This window comes from Delphinapterus leucas, chromosome 4 (genome assembly GCF_059928025.1).
Source record: "Delphinapterus leucas isolate spDelLeu-1000000601 "Yukka" chromosome 4, BTC_Dleu_Yukka2, whole genome shotgun sequence".
NCBI classification, from domain to species: Eukaryota; Metazoa; Chordata; class Mammalia; order Artiodactyla; family Monodontidae; genus Delphinapterus; species Delphinapterus leucas.
The window spans coordinates 89,039,182-89,055,093 of record NC_143132.1 but is presented as its reverse complement, the minus strand read 5'-3'; positions in this window follow the sequence as shown (position 1 = coordinate 89,055,093).

Here is a 15,912-nt window from a genome sequence, read left to right as displayed (position 1 = left end):
CGCTGCCCACCCAGGTTCTTAACCACTTAATGAGATCATTTTTGATTCTGAATTGTCCTTTTCTTTCCTGATGCCTCTTTGAGTTGCTCATTGCCATCTTGTTTGCCCTTCTTTCTGCCTGCACTGGGGCCTTGAGCTCTTCCTGTTTCCTCTCTCCTCTGGACTGCTGCCTCTCATTTTCAGACTGCTTGCCTGGGCTACAGATTCCCTCTGCCTGGTTCATCTTTCCCTTTCTAAGAATATGGCTTGCTCTTGCCTTTACTGTCCACCTAGTCCTTCAGGTCCTGCCTGACTCCCTGGGCTTCTGACTCCCATTGCCAGTACAGGTACTCATCTCAGATCAATTTAATGACTGTATATTGAGCACTTCTTGTATACCATGCATTGTGTAGCTTGCATCAGAGATATAAAAATGAGTAATACAAATACTTGTATTACTCTCAAGGAGTTTACAATCTAAAGTAAGGCCAATTTATTTGTACAAGGCAGACTGTGATAAATTCCCTAAGTGATATTCAGGAAAGTGAAAGATGAAGTTCTCTGTGTGTGTGTGTGTGTGTGTGTGTGTGTGTGTGTGTGTGTTGGGTGCAGGGTGGTGGTGATCAGGAGAGTTTGCTTGGAAGAGGTGGCATGTAGTATTGATTTGAACATGGATAGGGTCATAACCAAGGAGATACACGTTTGGGCAAAGATTGAAGTTAAGTTTGGCTAGACTTGTAGTAGTATTTCTTAACAGGAAAAATTACTATTTTCACAGAAGTCACTACTTCTGTGACTGTCTGGTGACTGGGATGCTCAATGTCCTACTCAGTAAATGACATTGTGACTTTCAGTCACTGAGGCTAACAAACACAACTCTGACACAATTTCCAAATGCCTTGGGGATTGTACCATCCTCCTGTGCAAACCACCGAACCGTGGATATCATACGGGAAAACCCAGAAAGATCTGCTGAACTGAGGAGTTTATGCCTAAGTACGATTGAGTGAGAAGCTACTAAAAGTCTTTCAGCATGGATGACAGGCTCTAAGATACTCTTTGGAAAGAATTAATACTGCCAGAGTAATACTGGCAGTGAAATAGAGGACAACAAAGAGGAGAGCCTGGATTGGGGGGTGGGAAGAGGGGAGAGTCCGAAGCTGTTGAATAATCCAAAGGAGGGAAGATAACAAATTATGTTGGATACATAGAGGTCTCCTTCATTAGGGGAGGCAACCATTTGGATGTGGGGGATAAGGGAGAGCGGAGTCAACAGTGAGTCCCGGGTTTTGAACCTGATGGCTAGGAGCACAGAGGTGCCATATACAGAAATAGGGAGGAGGGCAGAAAGAGGACTGGGTTTTAGGGCAAGACGATGAGTTCAGTTTGGAGCCTGTTGTGTTTGTGCAGCCCAGGGGGACACTGAGTGACTGGAGTGGTGCCACCAAAGACTAGCAGCTACTTAGTGAATACGAATGGTGCTACTTGAAAGGCTATTTTTTAAAGCTCTTTAAAACAAATTGTTTCTCAACTAAGCCCATCACACACAGCCACCCCCTAGTCACTTTGCCTCAGCCAGCCTCCTCATCTTTTCTCTTTTTTCTCCCTTCCTCCCTCCCTCCCTCCCTCCCTCCCTCCCTCCCTCCCTCCCTTCCTTCCTTCCTTCCTTCCTTCCTTCCTTCCTCCCTCCCTCCCTCCCTCCCTCCCTCCCTCCCTTCCTTCCTTCCTTCCTTCCTCCCTCCCTTCCTCCCTCCCTCTCTCCCTTCCTTCCTTCCTTCCTTCCTTCCTTCCTTCCTTCCTTCCTCCCTCCCTTCCTCCCTCCCTTCCTTCCTCCCTCCCTCCCTTCCTCCCTCCCTCCCTCCCTCCCTCCCTCCCTTCCTTCCTCCCTTCCTTCCTTCCTCCCTCCCTTCCTCCCTCCCTCCCTCCCTTCCTTCCTTCCTTCCTTCCTTCCTTCCTTCCTTCCTTCCTCCCTCCCTTCCTTCCTTCCTTTCTCCCTCCCTTCCTCCCTCCCTTCCTTCCTTCCTTCCTTCCTTTCTTTTTTCTTTCTCTTTCTTTCACATACTTTCTTTCCCTCTTCTTACTTTCTTTCTTAACATTGAACATAAGTAACCTTCATCCCCGTGCAGGTCACAATGCTCCCCAAATCGAAATCAGCATTTTGAATTAGTGAAAGACTGAGGTTTTTAATAAAATATTAGGTAATGGATGTACCAGGAATGAACTAAAAAAGATGTAAGCTTTTCTTAATGATTTCAGCTTTATTCCCTGGTGTCTCTCACTGAGGGAAGGTCATGAGCAGCAAGGCACCAGCCCCAGCATCCAGAGTTGCTAAAGCAGGTTTTCTCTGCCAGCAGAGTCCCCGAGGACATTGAATCCGGCTGAGCTGTTCAAGGTTTCATATTCTTCCCCTAAGTAAATTAAATCAGGAGCACATCTCATCACAGAGACCCACACAAAAGCCTGCTATACCTTTTTGGCAAGCAGTGCTTGAAATGGAGCTTTCAGAAATACTAAAAGCCTGCCCCCTCCCGCCATCTGTGTTTGGCTGGGCCAGCTGCGTCCGTGGCAGGGGTGGGGGACAGGGCCATGGTGGCCAATTTCATTCACATCTGAGCCAAATAGAGCCCAAATTTTCTCTCAAATAGAGAAATAGAGCTCAACATTTTCTCTCTTTTGCTCTGTAACTTGGTGTAATTCTTCCCTGAAGCAGCCAGTGACCCAATTGGACATGTGCACGAAGAGAGTGGCTATCCAACCTTCCCCCCCACCCCCACAACTTTGAAAGTGCTTTAAATATGAGGGTAAATGAATACAAATAGGAATGTGTTGGGAAGATACAGTAGGGAAGCCTTCTGTGGCTCTGAGAGAAGATACAAATGCCGGCTCAATTAGAAAATCAATCTTGCTGTCTGGCTGATTGATTGCAGTCCTCTGCTGGAGGTGGGAAAGAGAGTCGAGTCATGACGAGATAATTTTTTCCTATTACTAAAAGGAGGCCTAATGTACCTCTGTAAGCAATTCATCATGAAGAACTTGTTAAAAACATTGCCACCTTTTCCCTCTTGTTAATTGAATCTTTGGGAGAGAGGAAGAGGAATAACATAGTTTGCATTTGTGAAAACTCTTACTGTTTTTTTTTTTTTTTTTCTAAGGATCCCTGAGTTCTGAGAGGTGATTTAATAACTTTCTTCAAGAAAAATGGAAACATTTTTATAGGGAGGAGGATGGACGCCTGCTCACCACATGCATAGAGCACTGGCTTAAGAGACAGGGTTTATATTACTGGAGGAAAGAGTTTACGTGTTTGACAATCAGTTCACACTTTTTGGTGTGCAGTGTGCTCATCAAAACACACTGTGAGGATAAAGGTCAGATGTTATTCTATTTGCTCAGATGAGGAAATAGGCTGTGAAAGTTTAACCTGAGCAAGACCACACGGATAGCAAACAGAGGAGCCTGGAAGAAAGGCAGTCTGTCCTCCAATCCCTTGCATTTCCCACATACTGCTTGGCTTCTAAAGAAAGTCACCGATGGTAGCTGACCAGTTTATGTTTTCTCTCTCTTGCCTCCTATTGGTTCTGTGGTCAGATCTGCTTTTCATGCCCCAGCCTGCATACATCCTTAATCAAGAACATAAGTCTTGATTGAACAGAGTTCTCACAGCTCTGATGTGCATTTGTCACATTTCATTCTTGGAAATGCAGAGCATTCTTGCCTCAGTTGTGGAGTGACATTGACTGTCTCTCTATTGCTTTAATTCTTCTCTTTTATTTGCCATTTCACAAATCCGTATAATGATGCAGCTGTAGCTTTCTTCCACTAAGGATGATCGCTACTGATTTTTTCCAGCAAAAAAAGCCTCTTAGAAAATGCCTGCTGCAACTAAGGTTGGAAAGATTTTAGAAAACTTCCTACCTTAAAGGATACCAAGGAAAAAGAATCCAGGCCTAGGGGATCCCAGAAGAATCTCTCCCATTACTTAGAAACCCTTTCATCAGGTTCTTTCCTGTCCCCCAGTATCTCAATTACTCCCTATGCTTTCACCCCAGGCCTTCCCCCAGCCCATATTGGCCCTTAATCTTGAGCTAAAAAGTTTTCTCTCTCATTTCAGTGAAGTTTTGCAATTCAACCATTTCATGCACTCTCATATGTGGATTCCTTTTGTACTATTTAATCATTTCCAAAAAGCCTACAGCCAAGACCGACCAAGCTTATTAGTGAAATGGAACCTCCATTATCTGGGAAGTGTTCATCCCAAACTTCATTTTTTGAGAAACATAGTGAGGCTTGCTTATTAAAATCAAGAGATATTATTTGTTTCAATGGTCAAAGGTGGCCAGAATAATGAAATCATGCACATGATTTCAAGATCTCACTTTCTCATTGTGAGTATTCACTTCAGCATAATGAACTTACTTATTATATAATGCTACAATCATTAAAATAAATCCTTAAAATTAGACTCAGAGAAGGACGTCAGCCATCATTCCATCAAACTCACGTAACTAAAAGAAAAAGAGGGGTTGTGATTTCTCTAACATCATGTGTATGGAAATCTCTGACCTACAAAGGGAACATATATTTTATAAGGAGCATTTATTTGAGGTACCCGTGTTTTCTCCACTCTGTGATCCTCTAGGTGTGGTGCTACAAGGCAGCGAAATGGCTTGAGTATTGGAAGCAGAAGAAAGAATGACTGACTCCAGAGCCTTTGAGAATGGTGTGTGTGCATGCCTCTGTGTGTGTGTATGTATGTGTGAGAATTTAAGGAGAACAATAAAATTTCTGTGTATTCTTTGCATTGTAGACTTTTACCACAGCTGTGTGGAACTCAGCTTGTGTATTTTGGGGTGGAGCCTAATTATTATGATATTACTTCCTTAGCCAAAGGTCATGCAATTCAACCCAATTTACAAATGTGGAAACTGAGGCTAGAGATGGTAGATCATTTCCCCAAGGTCACACAGATAATTCATGGCAAATCCAGGAGATCATTCCTGTCTAACTTTAAAGCTTGTGCTCTTAACCTGCTATGTACAGTATACTCGGTGTACTTATGAATATAGAAATACTTGAATTTGACAGTGTCTTACAAAATATGTTGCCTGTGGTTTCATGTTTTTACATAATTGTTAAGCTATCTATAAAGAATAAGCTGAAAACTGATGATCGTTTGGGTTTCATTTGTTCTGAGACTTGGTAAAGCTCATGAAATATAGCTAATTCTTAGAAAAGTCTCTCCTTTAATATTGAGGTATAAAAATGTTTAAAATGTATTAACATTCTGAGATAAATCAGCCATGGATTAATGACACGATAGTATTTTCAAATGCTCCATAATTTTATGGAGGACTTCACATTTCAGTGATATTTCTTTAAATACAAAGAATTCCATGGAAAGACTTGAGATATGATTCCTACCTTAAGCTTTTGCCTCCTCCTTTCTGCTCTGGGTTTGAGAGACAATTGGAGTTCGCTCTCTTTCTGTTGTCAGTGACCTTGTAAACATACTTAAGGTAAAAATGATGACAGAATTGACTTGGAGTATTTGAATCGTAGGAGGTGGGGTTTGGCAAAAGCGTAGCCTTTTGAAGAGCAAAACTAGATGACTTTAGGAATCCCTAGTAATCCCTTGCATTGTCTGCGGGCTTAAAGAGAGAGTCTGAGGCCAACCTTGCTTAGGAAATATTTGTTAACGTTTTTGGAAATGAGAGAGCTCCTTTTGGTTAGACTGGCATTTTCTCCATTTGTGGTTTTCTGTTTATTTCTGAGTAATTCCAGATAGCAATGGTAAGTTAAAAAATCAGGCAACAAACCCTCTGAGTATACTAGTTTTATGCAAATATAGATGGTATTATGAGAAAAGAATGTAGATCACTCCTGAAAAGTAAAATGAAGGTTAAACATTTCCACAAGATCTTTAATCTCAAATGCAACCCAGTCCCCCTTCCTCTCCCGAATCCCATTTGCAATGTTTGTTGTTGACTTGGGAAATCACTAGGAAGAACTGTGGAGGTGTCATGTACCAAATAACTGCTGCAGATGGCCAGACACTTACGTTTATTTTCTCAGTGACTCTTTCCCATCACCAGTGAGTGAGGTAGGAGAGACATCACTGCTCCCATTTCACAGAAGAGTTCACAGAGATGTTAATAGCATATTCAATATATGTGAATAGCAAGTGTCACCAGGATTTGACTCTAAGATTGCTTGATTCCAAAGTCCAGCCTCTTTTCACTTTTTACCACAGCATTCTACATTTCGTGAACATTTTTAGTGACTATTCTATACTTGCCTCCTTCTTTTAGAAGAGTGAGTGTGAGACTGTAAGGTTTTGGATAAGAGGGTGACACTGAGTAGGCAAGGTAAGATTGAGCCATTTATAGGCTCAACTAGAGAGTTCATAAATAGCCACAATTGACAGCTTTCAGCTGAGGACAGATGGCGGTTTTGGCTATAGGATCAGCCCGATTCCTCGAAGGTACTTCTGTGCTACCAGTGTTGGTCTCGTCTGCACTCCTTTGGGCTCGCTCAGCATGGAGTGGGATGGGGAGGATTCATCTGGCTGGCCTGAATCTTAATATTTCACAAGATCAGAACTGAAATGAAAGGAAAAGTAATATACTTTGTATGTTATTTCCTCTTCTTTTAAATATTGCCACAAAGGGACTCGGAATGTAGGTTGAAGAGAAATATATTTGAAATTCCTATCTTCTCTCAGGGATTATTGACGCTTGTGGCCAGCACAGACTCAACTTATTTTGTGATCAGATGTACAGTTGGTAAACGAATTATACTTTACGCTTGAATTAAACTCATCTTTCCTTCCAACCTGTCCCAAACCTAATTGATGAGGCACCTTTCCACTTTATATTCTTGTTTATTTATATGTTTCACATTCACTTAGACTTAACTCATCAAAGTGCTATTTGATAATTGGCATTTGATGTCTCCTAGAAGATTTTTGAGGTGCTTTTGATAAGATTTAGCTCTTATAATCAGGAAATAGTATTATGCCTGGAGAGAAACAAAGTTCCCAAAGGGCTCTGGGTCAGTTCAAAGCTCCATTCAAAATGGGTTATGGAAGGCTGAGTTTAGAAGTGTTCTTTTGTACGATTCACTGCTCTCTGAAAGAGCCAGCAGAGATTGCTGGATGAGGGGTTACTAGACTCCTCAAACAGCTTGGTTTAATGTCTGTTGTCCAGCCACAAATGAACAGATTGATAGACAAACTATTTTATTTACCAAAATGTGTAACAACATGTTTTAGACATTATGTGCTCTGCATACATAGTGGAACATTAAGAATTTAACTACATATAAATTAAAAGCAAATGACTAACTGGTAAATAATACTGGCAACCAAGGTCTATTATATTTAACAAATGAAAAAGTATATTTGAAAATAGTAATCTAAATATCCCACTTGAAAAATGAATACAAAATACAAGACCGAAGGAAACACATGTAAACACACACACACACACACACACACAAATGGGAAATTAACATATGCAAAAAAATTGGTTTTATTAATAGTCAAATGCATGCAAATTAAAACAACGAGATATAATTTTTAAACTAGTAAATTTGCAAAATGATGTTAAAACATTAAATGCTACCAAGAGTTTTTTAAAAAATAATCTGCTGGTTGATTTGCAAACTGGTATAATCTTCCTAGAAATGCATTTAACAATATGAATAACATTCTTAAAAGAGTTCATGTCCTTTCATGCAATAATTTTACTTCTAGGAATCTATCCAAAGTTGTGGGCAAAGATTTATATGCAAAATTGTTATTTTTAATATTGAAAATAAAAAAGCTAACATTTCTAATAATAGAATTAAATTATGGTTAAATAAGTTAGGGTACATTGCATAGGCTATTATTCATTCACTAATGTCACACTATAGCATTTAATGTCATGAGGAAATGCTATTATATAAATGAGAAAAAACAGAAAATGAAACTTTATGATTTCAGCTTTGCAAAAATAAAACCAGACACACAAATGCATGAAAAGATATATTTAAGAGAAACCGGTTGTTATCAATGAGTGATGAGAGTGTATGTGATCTTATTTTTATTCTTTATAATTTTTTGCCTTTTAAGATATTGAGCATGTGTTAATTTTATAATCATAAAACAATAAATATTCCTTATAGTGACAGAATTCTTTGAATTTCCAATAAGTTAAAGTGGTAGAAGTAATACATTCATCAAAAACTGAAATGGTGTTTTTTGGGCCTTGTGATGACCATTAAATAACTGACTTTTTTTTTCTTTCTTATACTTTCATGGCAGTAGCATAGCCATCTTTGAAAATGTCTATGAATGAAGTTAAGTATTTTGTCTTCATATAAAAATGATAATCTAGAATAAAAAGCATTCACCCTACTTTGTCAGAAAAGTAAAAACTCCCACATTTCATGTCAGAAGAGTTTTCTGACTTCTGAATATAATTTAGTTGGGAATTTCTTTAGGTACCTTGCTCTTTAGCTTAAAGGGAAAATAGTTTTTTGAATAAGCCAGTTATTTTAATGAAAACATCTTTTCAGAGGCATTTTTCCTATGAGTTTAGACTTCATTGGCTTGATTTATCTACCTCATTAGGTAGAAGGGAGTTTGGATGCACAGCATAAGAAGATATGGTTGAGGAATTGGAAACCTATTACAAACATAATCTCGTCTGGAGAGGCAGCATGACGTGTGGGTGTGGGGTGAATTAAAACCTAGGGTTGCAGACTTCCCTGGTGGTGCAGTGGTTAAGAATCCGTCTGTCAATGCAGGGGACACGGGTTAGAGCTCTGGTCCAGGAAGATCCCACATGCCGCCAAGCTACTGAGCCTGTGCTCTAGAGCCAGCGAGCCACAACTACTGAGCCCGCAGGCCTAGAGCCCGTGCTCCGCAACAAGAGAAGCCACTGCAACAAGAAGCCCATGCACTGCAATGAAGAGTAGCCCCTGCTCACTGCAACTGAAGAAAGCCTGTGCGCAGCAGTGAAGACCTAATGCAGACAAAAATAAATTAATTAATTAATTTTAAAAAGTTAATCTTTAAAAAAGGCGAAGAAACCTAGGGTTGCATTTTAGTTCTGCCACCTTGAAGATGTGTGTTTGTTTCATCATGTTGTAGCTCTTGTCTACCTCAAAGGGTTCATGTGAGGAATACATGTAATAATATGTGTGAATTGTTATTGTTATCATACAATCTATGGATGATGGCACTAGAAATTAGGCTCTTATCTTACCTTAATATTGTTGAGTTGGACCTGAAGTTTCTTGGTAGAATTTATTGAATAGTCACTGAAACTTTCAACCCAGGCTTTACAAAGGTCCCTAGAAGTTTTAATTTAAGCCATACCTTTGTTTGCTGGTAGCCATACTGTTTAATTGCTCTGAAAGTCCTGAAGATCAAATATTCTTGAAAATATACTTATTTTTTATATATTACAGTACACTATAAAAGAAATGAAACAGGTCACACATCTGTTTATTTTATAGCCACATCATGTCTGTGTGTACCTTAATTTAAAAATAAATCAACCAAAAAAATAAATAAATAAATCAACCAACTGAAATGTAATATTTGTGAAGAAAGTTGTACATGTCCTCTTATAATTTTGAAAAGTTAGAAAGGAAAACTATTCTGGATCCAGGTGTGTAGTGGAGAAACTGTGTTCTTAGACTGAGGAGCTAGTAGATGGGCTTGCAGAGAGAGACCCTCAGAGGAAGGTGGACTCTGCCTTTGGAGAAAGCAGTTGGCAACTGTGTGTCACAACAACCCCACAACAGGATTTTAAACTTCAGGCAATAGATGTTAGACAACCCCAGCCAAGGGAAACTAAGAGTTATCGGTTTAAATTCATGAAGTGACAAAAACATTTCTGGAAAAAAGAATTAAACCTTTTTTCCTTAATAGCAGACTAGAAAAAATGAAGGTCAGGAATACTCGTGGACCCTGAGGCAGGCCAGATGTAGAGGGAAAACCAGCACCTACTTTATGCTTCCTGTACGTTGAATTTAGCCTTTTTAGTAAGAACTTACGTTCTGTTTAATTTTTGTTCTTACTCAGGTATTATTTTTTTATGATAAGTATAAACTTTATTATTTTCTTAATAAAGACCAATTTTTATGTATAAAACCTCAAGTGGGCCAATATTTATTTTATTCTGTTTAAAAAATGTGAATTGAGAGTAACCACTCAGCAAAGAGCATTGTGCTAGTCCAGAGATTCATCATAGCGTGAGTGAGCTTCTGGAACAGTTCGGTCTAACAGCTGTTAGGCGGGGGTGAGCAGGACTGAAGAGGAAGGCGAGGTGGCGGAGTTGGAGTGGGGCAGGCTGGCAGGGGAAGTCAGAGTCTGAGTAGGGTGGGGCATCCATGTGAGGGTGGGGGAACTGTGGTAGCATCAGGAGATTGTGTACCTATGGGGAGAATGACCCAGTAAGTACATAAATTAATAATGGTTTTATACTATTTAAGAAGAAAGTTAGAAATGTAGAAAAGGAGAAAAATGGAATGAACCATATGATATTAGAATGGAATTGGAGGTATTGATGTGAACTCATTGTTTCACACACACACATATGCACACACACACACGCACACACGCATCTTCTAGCTTCCTAGCCCTGGCCACCGAGAGAGCCCCAGAGCACTGACATCCCAGTCACAGCAAGCACACCAAGTGGCCAGATCTTAATTTCTAAGTACCATTCTCTACTGAAAGGAACCATGATGGTTTGGAGAAATGACTGATACCAGGACTGGGCTGGGAAAGTATAAGAGAAGCCTGGAATATCTTATTGTCCTAGGATGTAGGAAGTGCTCAAAGGATGGTGGGAACATGACGACATAGCAGTCTCTTTGAAGGGATGAACATGAACGTGGGACAATTTGAACTTCAAAATAGATGATGTTAATAAAGTATTATAACCCATTGAATAAAATAGGATCCTTGAGTCCATACTAATATATCAGTGGATAAATAAATTGAGAGAAGTGGATGCTGACTAGTGAAAGTAGAAAGAAGATTTACATTAGAAAATCACCATTTGGCAACGATTACAGTAGTAACTAAGCCAAGAAACATCTATGCATATTGAAACTAAGTGGGTGAAAGTTTGATGAGGACAAAATATAGTCTCAAAGAAGTACCTACTACAAAGTATTTACGTACTAAGAAAAAAGGGTAACTTGAAGAAACCTGGGAGATAACACCTTAGTCCAATTATCAAAGTTAACCTTACCAGAAAAGAGACAAAAGAAATTGTGACCACTTTATAGGAAGGCATGGAAGAACCAAATATCACTTCTCAGACATTACTGTCAAAGATATATAACCTGAGTTATGTAGCAGGCAGGCTCACTCAAATTGAGGGACGTTCTACAAATAACTGGGATGCAGTTTTTAAAAGTGTCAAGGGCTTGGATGTTGCAGAAAGCCTGGGGAACTATTCCATGTTGAAGGAGACTAGAGACACAGAGAACTAAATGTTTCAGTCTGCACTGGATCCTTTTGCTATGAAGAACATTATTGGAACAACTGGTGAAAATTGAATAGGGTCTGATATTAGATGATAATGAGGTATCAATGTCTATTTCCTCATTTTGATGGTTTTATTGTAGTTATGTAGAAGAAGATCTATGTCTGGAGGAAGTTTATGCAAAATTGTTGAGGGGTTATATGGTAGCATGTTGGTAACTTTAAAATGGTTTAGGAAAAAACAATTTCTGTACTGTGTTTGCAACGTTTTTGTAATTCTGAAATAATTTCAAAATAAAAATTACCTTTAGAATGAAAAAAATGAATAAGAAGAGCCCTCTGCCTTCAGGGAGGCTACTGTATAGTTGAAGGGCCAGGACAACAAAGATGAAGTTAGCAGAGTGCAGAGGGAGGCAGCCTGGTGACATGGTTACCCCATGGGCTTTGGAGCCAATCGGCCCGTCTTCAATAGTAGCCCTGCCATTACCAGCCAGGAGGCCTTAGGGGGATGGCATAAAGTTTGGGGGACTCAGGTTTCTCCTCTATGAGAGGGGAATGATAACATTATAACCTTATAGGTAATATGACGTTTATAGAGCACAGGGCAAGTGCATAATAAATGGTAGCAGTTATATTATTATGATTAGTTATTGGTGATTAAGCTCATGGTTATTTTTAGTTAGAGAGCTGCATCTAAATTCTGGCTCTGCCACTTTCTATGTGACCTTGAGCAAGTTCTAAGGCTCAGGTTCTCCATTGAAAACAGAAATAATTAACATGTTAATAAAAGCCAGTAACAGAGTAGGTATGAGAATTACATAAGATAATACAAAATGCTTAGCACATTATAATCAGTTTATAAATGTGAGTTATTGCCACATAAATACAAGATGAAATATAATAAATTCTATCAGATAAATAAAAAGCGTGTGGCAGTTCTGAGGAGAAGGAAAAACCATCTGGTTGGAAGGAGGAGAAGAACACCAAGCTGTAGAATTCTCTGGAACAACTGAGAAGTTTTTACTCTAGTTAAGAGGTGCTAAGGTTAGAAGTAGGAAAGGGTAAAAAGGAGTATGGTGGTCAAGGGAAAAACAGGAGTCAACAGTGATCTCTCAGCATTAATAGACAACATGTAGCCAAGAAAGAAGAGCCAGTGTGGGGAAAAGACATTGGATTAAAGTGTTGAGGGGATGCTGGCAGGCAATGAAAATGGCTCTAGAGAGAAATTTCTTCTCTAGAGCAAAGGAGACTGGAGTGAGCGAGCGTAAAGGCTGAGCTGATGAAGGAAGTCTATGAATAAATGAGGTTTCCAAGGAAGCGTGCTCCATAGAGAGAAGGAAGGAGGAGCCAGGGACAGAAACAAGGAAAGTGCCTTCACTTAGGAAGGGAGAGGCGAAGGTGGGAAGGTTGGGGAGTGTGAGGGTGGGAGAGACGGTGAATGAGTCAGGAAGATGCTAGGTAAGAGACAAGGGAGTAACTTGCTTCAGAGAAAGAAGGCAGAGGGTTGAAAAGAATAAAGGCTGGGAAAAAGATATTGTATTAGTGGACTTCCCTGGTGGCGCAGTGGTTAAGAATCTGCCTACCAATTCAGACGACATGGGTTCGAGCCTTGGTCCGGGAAGATCCCACATGCCGTGGAGCAACTAAGCCTGTGTGCCACAACTACTGAGCCTGCGCTCTAGAGCCCATGAGCCACAACTACTGAAGCCCGTGTGCCTAGAGGCCGTGCTCTGCAACAAGAGAAGCCACCACAATGAGAAGCCCGCGCACCGCAACGAAGAGTAGCCCCTGCTCGCCGCAACTAGAGAAAGCCCGTGAGCAGCAACGAAGACCCAAGGCAGCCAAAAATAAATAAATAAATTTATTTTAAAAACCCAAGGTACTGTATTAGTTTTAGGTCATTGCTGAGTTACAAGAATGTAGAGTAGAAGCCAGCCTCCAAGGGGTTAAGTGGCAAGGAGGGCATATCCGGGTAAAGGGGCAGGACTTTGAGGAGACTTCTTGAGGAAATTCCAATGCCAAGGCAGACATATCAAGAAGCAGATTAGTTGTCAGTTTCAAGACCCTCACTTGCCCAGACCTTTCCCAGGCCCTAGGATGTACTAGCAGTGCCTTCCTATGGTTATGTAATCTGTAAAACTTACACATGTAAGATGTTCGACTTAGTCTGTTCAGGCTGCTTTAACAAAGTTCCACAGACTGGGTGGCTTAAATAACAGAAATGTATTTATCACAGTTCTGAAGGCTGGGAAGTCTGATGTCAGAGTGCCAACGTGGTCGGGTAGAGCCCTCTTCCTGGTTTGCAGGCAGTGTCTTCTCTCCCTATGTCCTCACAAGGTGGGGGGAGTGGGGAGTTGGAGGAGAAAGGGAGAAAGATCCTCTTATATAAAAGCATTAGTTTCATCAGGAGGTCCCTACCCTCATGACCTAATCTAGCCCTAATTACTCCCAAAGGACCAGTCTCCAAATACCATCATATTGGGGATTAGGCTTTCAACATATGAATTTTGGAGGAAGACATTCAGTCCATAGCAATATTTAAGTGCAGTCAGTTAAGACTACTGTATCTTTCTATTCAGGCCCTCCTTTACTCACAGTTCCCCTGTGGTTGTGAATGGCATTTGAGTATCTGCTTAGGGAACTAGAGTTAGGGTTTAAGGGGGATACACTGTGTGGTTCACATAGAGTTAATATATAGTTAAGCTACTACTTATAGTCTTGGGAGTTCTCCCTCCGCCACTGGGGCTGACTCATCCAGCAATGACACCAAGTGTGAATGTGTCTTTTGACACCTGGCATTAGGAAAAATGTGGAGGAGAAAAAGTTTGAAATGTACAGAGCCAGAAGCTAGTGTGTGAAACGTCCTTTTAATTATGAGATATGTAAAATTGCAAGAAGAGGATCTGGTTCTTGTCAAGGCCCAGTCAAAATGCAAATTCTTTCCTCTCAGATAAGATAACCTAAAATTCATAATATACCACTGTGATGAGACATCAAAGGCAAACTGGTTAATGGGTGTTGTCAGTTCAAAGAAGATTTAAGATTAGTCATAGCACACACACACACACACACACACACACACACACACAAAATTTAAAATGTTCTAAATATTTTAGCTCACAAACGGAGGAAATTTGATGAGATTTTTATAAATTTGAGGAAAAAAATTCTACAGATTTACATATTACCAATAATGGTGTGGGAAGCTAAAACTTTTCTAAACTATAAAAATGAACACATTTTTAAAAAATTAACAATGCTGAAAAACAGATTGAATCCTTGCCAAATAAAGAAGCAATCAAAGAGAATGCAGGTAAAAAACGAGGGAGGAAATGTTGTAGAGGCCAGACAGTTAATAAATTAAAATATTACATTATTTTTTAATTGTAGTATTTTTTTAAAAAATTATAATTTGTTGCATTTTTTCTCATTCTAAATAAATATTCACTTGTGTACTTAACTTTTTATTTATAAGTTTGAATTCTTTACTTTAAAGAGCCCTCCTGCGCCCAAATTGTATAACCTGCAGGCCTCGCAAAACCTGGATACCCCCCCTCGTATAACAGCAGGGTTTTTTTCTGAAGGTTTACTCATGTTTGAACAGAAATAGCTAGGATGTCAGCTTTTGGCTAAAATAGGTATTAAATATTTCATTAATAGTAATTTTTAGACTAGGGATGACTTGAGCATTTTGTATGCAGAAGGGAAGGAGCTATCTGTAAGGGAAAGATGGAAATACCACGATAACAGGGACACTTGTTGGAGCAGATCTCATTTTGTGGAAAGGAATAGATTAGACAGAGTAGAGAGAACAGCTTTCAAAGGAAGGTACAGACAGCAGTGAAGAAGGAAAGAGAGGGAGTGGACTCTGAATTAGTGTGGAGGGGCATTGGGGGAGTTCTAGTCCCGTGACCTGAATCTTCTAGCTCATGAAGGAGGCCAGGTTATCACCTCAAGTACCAAGGGAGGGTGGTTTGAGGGGTTTCCAAAGCCTGAGCATGTCACTAAGAACTGTTTTGCAAAATGAAACTGTGAAACAGCAGTGATGGACCTGCTCTCATCCAAACTCTGCCTATTAGTCCCAAGACACTGCACCCAGAGACCATCCCACGGTCTTGACAGTATCTGTCTAAGGCGAAGACAGAGTTTGGGGATAGCCCTATACTTTTACCTATTCTAGTGTCAGACTGATCAGAGGGTAAATCTGAGGTAATAACGCAAGGTTGGTAAGGAGACAGTCAGGTGGGGAACTTGAGTTGTTGCCTAGAGGAAAGACACAGGGTTTATTTATATATGGCCTTATTCCACACAGGATATAAGGCAGCTTACAAGAATGCATGCAGTAAAATAGCAAGATGTGGTCCATAAATAAAAAATCAAGGCTGGCAAAAGCATAAAATATGGAAGAGAAGGCTTCAGATGTGGCTTGTCAGGGGTCTTCAGGT